Raw genomic sequence first — 9,303 nt, 5'->3', positions numbered from 1 at the left:
TACAGATCAAAGCTCATAGAGAGATGTTCTTTCTGCTCCTCTATAATGCTGGGATTTTTAAGAGAGACCACTGTATAAGAGGGGAAAATACTATTATTAACTCTACTTCATAGTAACTTTCCACCTCAATGTGCATGTTAGCATATGGCTGTGTTTAGTTTTCCGTATTATAATTCAGTACTGAAAGTGATCACCTGTATGAAGATGCTATAATGCTATTTGCTTGTAAGAGTAAATATATTCACACTGCAAATGTCTTGTTATGTATGATTAACACATAGAGAGAAGGCAGCCTGGGATGAGAAAACCATGCAAAGCAGTCAATCACTTCTGGAAATCCAGTTGTCACCCATTAAAGGCTCTATCTTGCAACAAGCTGAATAGTGTGGCATATGCTTACCTTAAGCACTTAAGCAAACCTGTTGAAGTGTAGGGGTTTTTTAATGGGCAAATAAAACACCTTAAAAAAAACCTATTTATGTTCCAATGGGAGCTAATAGAAAATTTCCTTTCCCTAGAATTTTTGTCCCATTCTGTAGCATTCAATGAGGAATTACACCCTTGCAGTAGAACACGATGAGATAATTTAAAAACAAACAAGAAGAAGCTCTCATTTTCTGTTCAGTTCTATAGGTTTTGAGAATGACTTCTATGAACCCCTATTGATTTAAGGAAAGATTTTTTTTCAAGGTACAATGGGCAGTTAGGGGAAGCCAAAGGGAATTGGGGACCTAATCAATGTTTCCTCTAATTTTTTTTCCATCCCAGTGTGGAATAAATTTTGTTATGTGCACTGAGGCATGTGTCCGTGTGCACCACTAATAGAAACATGTGCTGGCAGCTGTGGGTATTGAGGGTGTTCTGCTAATGAGCTGTGCAGCATTTGAATCTCTCCTGGATGGCCACCTAAGTGCTCATCTTATACACTGAACTTAACTAACCTTTGTACCTTTGAAAAATCTTTCCCTGCTAATTTCAGTGGGACAAATGCAGATGCCTTCATATTTCATTGGATTGGGCAAGATTGCTCAGCATTTTGCAGGATCCAGCCCTAAGGAACAGGAAGAAGGAAATGTGATTCCGAGACATCCAAAATAGAATTAAGTCAACTGTGAAAAATTGTCATTGAACGGAGAGACAATATTTTTGTGCCTTTCCTTTACTGATTCTTATGGGGAAAGTCACTAATAGGCACTAAATCAATAGGGCTCCATAGGAATACAATCAGGAATAGTGGCAACGCATGGGACCTATGACATGGTGAATTGCTGTAAGTGCCAACAACAGTGACAGTAAGTCCTCTGGAAGGGAAAAGAACCGAAAAATCTCAATCGTTTCAGGAAAGGAATAGCAAAGAGCGAGATGGGGGAAATGAATTGCAAACAGCTGAAGAAAGGTCAGTGAGGCGAGTTATGTAGAGTGAGGCCACAGACACGGAGGTGCAGACAAGGGTGCAGCTAGTCCACATGCTGTATTCCGATGACCAGCAGAAAAACGATGGGTCACATTGACCAGGAATATCAAGCCCACTGTCTGAGGGCCCAGCAAGTGGTAGGAAATCCTGAAGACAATTCCTTGATGGGAGACTGGAGAGAAGCTGATCAAGGCAGCAACCACGTTCATTTGGATTATGGAGTGACCTAAAAGTAGCGCAAGAGAGGATACAATTGGAGAGGGACCAGCTGCATCTGGAAATCCAGCAGCTTGCAGTCCAGGGGCAAGAAAAAGCAGACCAGAAACCTACAAGTGGGGGTCATTTGCTGGGCAACCGAGAGGAATACAGGCGCAGTTGCCATGAACTGTGACAGCATTCTACAGAAACGTCTCTAAAACCTTCCGCTTCTAGTAGAAAAGGAGATTGTATAAAAAAATTGTTTGTAGCTGTTCCATAGAATTCTACAGCAGGGATAATATATATATGTGCTATAGGATGTTCCAAAAGCTACGCAGAGGAAGGAGACTGCCTTCCAATAGATTCTGTGAAGATAAAATTAATGCTATTTTATTTGTGTGGCCAAAAAACAGCTTGCCCTAAGCCAGCAGAATTTTATTCTGCTGAGTTTGAACAGACTGCAAATGAACCAAACTGGTTTTCAAACTGGCTCCCAACAAATTCCAGTGAAAACCTACCTAAGCCTAAGCAACATTTCAGTATCCAAAGGTTATTTAAAACCTCTAGCATGATCTTATTTTACACTGTTCTGTGACAGAAGATCCCCTCACAATTAAGAGGAGGTACATTTGGACCAGAAAGAAAGCAACTACTTCAAGAAAATGAAGGCTCAGTGGTTAAAGCCCAAGCCTAGAACTTTGGAAACCTTGCCTCAAGTCCCTGGGTTTGCCACAGATTTTTCCATATGACCATAGGCAAATCATTTAATCTCACTGACTTAGTTTCTCATCTATACAATGGGGACCATCCTTCCTACCTCACAGACATGCTATAAGCTGTTCAAGTATGTTTAAGAGAAACCACATAAATACCTAAGACCAACAGGAACTCTTCATTGCAGGAAAAAATAGAATGGAATGCCATTAATTGGATTTAGCCATTTAGCTCTTCAAGCTAAAATAAGGGTGACCAGATCTTACACTTCAGGGTCAAAACTGATGCACACCAGGCAATTGTGAATGTGGGACTGGATCTTGCAGAGTTATCATTGCACCTCTCCTAACTCTCCTCCCCATCTACCTCCCGAAACCAGACCAAAGCTAATTAAATGCAGGGACATTGTTTTTTACATCTGTGGAATACCAGGTACATTTATACTGCTGTGTCAGTGCTATTCATTTTATTGTAATGCTTAAAGAAGTTCACCTCCCCAGCTCCAGGCACCTGTAATAACGAACAGGGTTATGTGGTTGAGCAAGTGCATTATGGGGATTTCATCTTCCTGTGGAGCATCTGGTATTGAATGTGGCCAGAGGCAACGGACTTGCTGGGTCAATGCCCTGTCCAATACGGCAAATCCTAATTTTTACCACATCTAATTTTCAGCGGCAAAGAGGTTTAGGCAAAGCAAAGAAGCAGAGAAGATGGAGTTAACACAGTGTGAAACCAAGCGGCATGTCTGCAACACGCTTGTTTTGCACCATGTCGCAGCCACAGTGCAACATTTGCCTGAGAAGAGAGTGCAAATTAGAACAGATGTAAATCATAAATATAGCATGCAATAGGCCTGAATACCAGAAGACACTAGCTACCGAGAATTCCTATTCCCTTTTCAATAAAGAGCTCCAGCATTCACATACGAGCCATGCAGATCCTGACAATCAAATAAAGCTAACACATTGCAATGAATATCCAGACCATGCTCGGCCATAAGTTTATCACCTTCCCTGTGTGGCAAGGAAGCTACTGTGTGCCTTACAAATGGAGAGAGCTATTAAAATATGGAATCGCCTCCCACGGGCTGTCGTTGAACTGCAGAATATTCTATGAGAACCAATCCAAGGGGATGAATTTGATGAATTAATGGGGACTGTAACATCTCCAGTTCCTATGCCTACTGAAGGAAACAAAGAAACAGGAAAATATTTTGGAAAATAGCAGCATTTTTTAAAACGAGGCTTTTGTGATCTTTACAAACCATGGGCCCGATCCAGCTGACCTTTAAGCATGTGCTTTGGTCCCATCTTTTGCCCCCTGGGGCAGAGTAAGGGGAGCTGAGCTCTGTGCCCGCCTCTGCCGCCTACCCCACATCTCTGCCCTTCCAACAGAGCCTTTACCTACACAAATCCAGCCTTTATCCACACAAGTGGGCAATTCCTAAAAGAATTTGGCTTACTTCCTTAGGGGCATTAGGCAATTCCAGCCTGAAACTGGAATGCTACTGGAGGCAGGGGTGGTCTTTAACCATGTGCTTGTGCCGTGCTTAGCCCAATGTGGCCTTGATCACAAATAACTGTTTCAAATTTTGCTAATCGCAAAGTATTTACAAAAAATACATTTTCCCTCTAGGATCTGTGTTTCCCTGGAGTAAGTCACAAAGGACCTGCTCCGGTTCAATTCTGGGTGCTCAGCATCTCTCAGGACCAGAATCTTCACCTTTCTTATGGACCTATCAAAGTAAATGCAAGCCAGACCTTTATCACTGGACTATCAGGTGGCTTAAATAACGTTTGTACATACTTTGGGATCTTTCGATGAAAGATGCCTAGTAAGCACTGTTCATTGAGAAACATTTTAAAGAGGCATGAAGTAAATTTTTTAACTCCAAAAAATTTCCAGTGATTTTTGCCATCTTCCCTCTCCCTATTCAGATCTCGGGACTGGGGATTTTAACCGCAAAGCCTCGCCCAACACCTGTGTCAGTTTCACATCCTCGGATTCCACATCACAAATGGGTCAACCCTTGAACTTTTATTTTCCCCAAGATGGATCATAAATTTAATTTCTTGGTTATTCGAAAGCTGATGAGCCCCGCCCCCACTTTTTATTTTTTGAAAGCAGGCAGGCCTCCTCTGTTCCAGTCAGGGGTATATTTCAGATTTCAACTGGATCTCCTCGCTGGAGCTTAATTGATAGTGAAAGTCTGATTTCTGAAGCCAAGGTAAGGTACTGAAGGTAAGTGATCAGAACACTGCCCTGGTAATAAATCACTGTAGTCCAGGTCACGGTTTGGAGTGTGAATGCAACGTTCAATAAAGAAACACACGCCACCTTTCAGCTTCACGCCGACCCCGGCTAATTGACCTCCTTGTGGTCCCACCATTAATCATTCTGGCACAAGGGGCAAGAGGCAGCTCCATTGCGGAGACGTACAGGAGGAGGGGGCTAGAAATAAAAGGTAAAAGGAAATCATAGACAATTCTCCATTAATTAATTCATTGGATTTTCTGCTTTGTTGGAAGCAGCTACTTTGCCAAAGGAATATCAAGACCCACAGACCTGGGTCGGGCTGGCCTGAATTTGCTTAGTGCTCACGGCAAATAAAAGCAGATGTGAGCAACTGTTCTGTATACAGAACCAGGCAAAGACGGAGACAATGACAAGACAGCTTTCCAGTCCTTTGTGTTCACCGAGCCTTCCGACCGTCCATTCATAAAACCTCTCATCAGCTGTTTGCAGCCGGATTCCGCCGTGTCCTTCACCTCATGTTGTCATTTATATGGGAACAAGAGAAGTGCCAAATATTACTTAATCCAAATGGGGGCATTTTCCACATCCTGGCACAAATGACACGCCACACGGTGCAGATAAATGGAGAAGCTGGCTGTTTGTTTGCCATTTCAACTTATATGGGGAAGGAACAGTTTCGGCTCAAACTCAACTCAGGATTTTGCACCTACAATTAACGTTGCCTGTAGGTTAGTCTATGTACTCAGTATGCAGGGGCACTTACAGGGCACCTATGTCCTTGGTGGTATGCAGGCCACCACTGGTTTAAGTTAAGGTTGGAATGTCAAACCACTGGTGCGAAAGGCCATAGATCAAATTTTCAAAAGCTCCTCAATCCCATTGCCAAAGGAGACGTAGGCTGAGTCTATGTGGCCAAAAAGATCTTTGGCCATGAGACTCAGTCATCTGGCGTGGACTTGGAGGGCTGCTTCTATGGGGCTGAAAATACCAGTGTAGAGGTTGGAGCTCAAGCTGAAACCTGGGTTCTGAAATCTGGTGAAGGAGGAGGGTCTTAGAACCCGAGTACAGATATCTACACTGCTTTTGTTAGACCTACAGCACGTGGACTAAAAATTTCTCCATTGGCCTAGCTACCGCCTCTCAGGAAGGTGGACAATCTATCCTGGTAGGAAAATCGCTCCTATCTGAGTAGGCAGCATCTAGAGATGCAGTTGTGAATCTGTAGCATTTAAAATTCAGACAATCCCTTAGGTTATGTCTACACAACACGATTTTTGCAGCAGAGAATATGCCAATGACGGACTCATTAGCATGAGTCGCAATGTCATTAGCATATTTTCTGCCAATGCTTTTTGCGCAAGGGGTTTTTGTGCAAAAAGAAGCAGTGTAGCCGCTTCTGTTTTACGCAAAAAAAAAAAAACCAAAAACAAAACCATTTGTGCAAGATTTTTATGTCTTTCCCGGAGAGCATCGGCAGAAAACATGCTAATGACATCGCGACTCATGCTAATGAGTCTGTCATTAGCATACTCTCTGCTGCAAAAACCTTGTAGTGTAGACAAAGCCTCAGGCTCCTAAGTCTCTTTTGAAAATGAGACTTGGGCACTTTTGAATTACTTTGCACCTTATTTTGTGTTGCATCTGGTTTCGTTTAATTCCATTAGGAACAGGCCTACGAAAAATCCAAACAAGCTGGAATGGGAAAGAACAATTGTTCACTCAGGACTAAAACTTTGGTTGACCTAGATACATCATTCAGGGCTGTAAAAAATTTCCTACCATGGGAAACATAGTTAGGTTGTCCAAACCCCCACTGTAGACACAAGTAGGTTGACAGATTCTTCTGTTGACCTAGCTACTGCCTCTCAAGGTGGTAGATTTATTACGGGGATAGAAAAATCCCTTCTGTCCTGGTAGTGTCTACACTACAGTAGCACAGCGCTGCTACACTGGTGCAAATTTGTGTGGAGACAACCGCCCCTAGGCTGATATCTTCAAAGCTGTGTAAAGAATTTTAAACACGCAAGTCCCATTCAAGTGAATAGGAACAAAGGGTCTGCATCTCTCATCCACAAGGAGCGCTACCAGTGCTTTGCTCACCAAGGATGCCAGAAACGGATCCTGTCTTTCGGAAGCACAAGTCTGCAGGTCCTTCTTCAAAGTGATTCATCTCAGTGGGTTTGATGGGACCATTGAGTGGGGCAGGGGCTCTGTGTGAGCTGAGGTATACAGGATTGGGCCTGATGCAATGTATCACAATGACAGTGCACACAGTTTATTTGTAGTACCATGGTGCCTAGAAGCCCAGACCCAGCTCAGCACCCCATTGTGGAAGGCACTGTGCAAAACACAGGACAGAAAGATAGTCCCCGCCCCAAAAAACTTATCTTTCCTGTCCAGTGCTGTACTCGATGTTGCCTTCAAGTTCAACCATCTCAAAATTACCGGCAGGTAGGCAGAGTTGTATATAACCATATCATCATCATCATCATCAACCACCACCATGGGCTCAACGCCCGTTGGTGTCCGATGCTTCCCTCACTATTTCCTTCCATCTTTCCCTGTCCACTGCGGAGTGTCTTAGTTTCTGTAAACTAGCTCCGCACCAATCTACTAGATCACCTACCCATTCTCTGTGGGGTCTCCCTCTCCTATTCGGACCATCCATTATGCCGAATACCAGGGGCTTAACCGTTCGCTCGTCGTTCATTCTGCAGATATGCCCGAATAGCTGTAACTGCTGCTGTACAACCTTCTGCAGTAGGTTCTCTTTTGGCTATATCTTCCTAGATAATGCCTCGTTGGTGACCTTCTGCATCCATCCTATTCTATATCAGTTAGTCGTACTGGCATCAGGTTTCATTGGTATTGTTGTTTTACAATCAGCACATCGACACTCATCTGACCAGCCCTCCTCCTTTATCCAGGCTTGGGACTGGCATGAAACCCCTAGAGGCTTCATGGTGGAGTTTATATAACCATAGCAAGAGCTTAAAACAAAATGCCACTCAGGACTGGATTTTCAGAGCTCTTTTGCCTCCCTAGCCCCATGTATTCCAGAGACCAGTGCAGCTGAAAATACTGGACCCCAAACTTCCATTTTTGAGGCTTGCTCCAGTCTTCACTGAAGTATTTTCCTGTCTTTCCAGCTTCTCTCCATTTACATCGCGTGAATGCTTGAATGCTTCCCTTCTAGCAATACAAAGAGAGGACAATCCCCTTGGAGCTTGATACACAGAACCTATTAATAAGCAAATGGAAAGAGCTGGCACAAATTCCTCATTGTTTAAGTCCTCAGACACCTGAGTTTGAAGCATTTCCCTGCAGGGTCCCATCCATACAGCGTGGGAGATTACTTAGGCTATTGTCTTGAGTGAACTCCACAAACTCTCACATCCCAATGGCTTGCAGGCTCTGATTTAAAAACCAAAGCTGAGATTTGGTAGACACCCCAAAGGGAGGATAGAAAGTTTGAACTCCTCAAAATCAAGCACTTAAAAATCAAGTGATTGTAAACAAAAGTATAGCAAGCATGGTATTTTAGGAAAGCTTGTAACATTGCTCTGAGGGTCATAAGAACATAAGAACATACATGCTGGGTCAGAGCAAAGGTCCATTCAGCCCAGTATGCTGTCTGCCAACAGTAGCCAATGCCAGATGCCCCAGAGGGAGTGAACAGAACAGGGAATCATCACGTGATCCCTCTCCTGTCATCCATTTCCAGGCTCTGACAAATAGCCACAACATTCCTACCCGTCCTGGCTAATAGTTATTGATGGACCTAACCTCTAGCAATGCGTCTAGCTCTTTTTTGAACCCTGTTCAAGTCCTGGTCTTCAAAACATCCTCTGACAAGGAGTTCCATGAGTTGACTGTGCGCTGTGTGAAGAAAAACTTCCTTTTCTTTGTTTTAAACTTGCTACCTATTAATTTCATTTGGTTACCCCTAGTTCTTTTATTATAGGAACAAGTAAATCATTTTTTCTTATTCACATTTTCCATACCACTCATGATGTTATAGATCTCTATCATATCCCCCTCAGTCTCCTCTTTTCTAAAATGAAAAGTCCACGTCTTTTTAATCTCTCTTCATATGGGACCCACTCCAAACCCCTAATCTTTTTTGTTGCCCTTTCCTGAACCTTTTCCAATGCCAATATATCTTTGAGATGAGGCGACTATGTCTGTATGCAGCATTCAGGCAATAAGATATTCTCGGTTTTATTTTCTATCCCTTTTTTAAATGATTTCTGACACTTCCTTTGATTTTTTGCCTGCCGCTGCACACTGAGTGGATGTTTGCAGAGAACAATCCACAATGACTCCAAGATCTCTCTCTTGAGTAGCTGTAGTAAATTAGTCCCCATCATATTGTATGTATAGTTGGGATTATTTTTTCCAGTGTGCATTAATTTCCAATGTGCGTAACATTAGGAGATAAGACCACAGATTGTGGTTGACTCTCTCTAGTTTGGTACTCTCTGGTCTGGCAACAACCGTGGTCCGGCATGATTTTAGTTAGCTGGATGTCCACTTACCATAGCTGTGGCAAAGTTTCTCATGATCCCAAAAAATTGTTTACAGCCACCAGTCCTGACTCTCAGTGTTCTGTGCTGTTCTTTAGCTCTAATTTACCCCTAAATGTCTTGTAAGAGCCCAGCAAGCAGTGGAAACGTTGGTAATGCTGCTAGACAGTATTGACCTTCTGTGATTCGGCAAAT

The sequence above is a fragment of the Pelodiscus sinensis genome, chromosome 28, assembly GCF_052426305.1.
Source record: "Pelodiscus sinensis isolate ZL-2025 chromosome 28, ASM5242630v1, whole genome shotgun sequence".
Lineage (NCBI taxonomy): Eukaryota > Metazoa > Chordata > Testudines > Trionychidae > Pelodiscus > Pelodiscus sinensis.
This window is presented reverse-complemented; position numbering follows the sequence as displayed.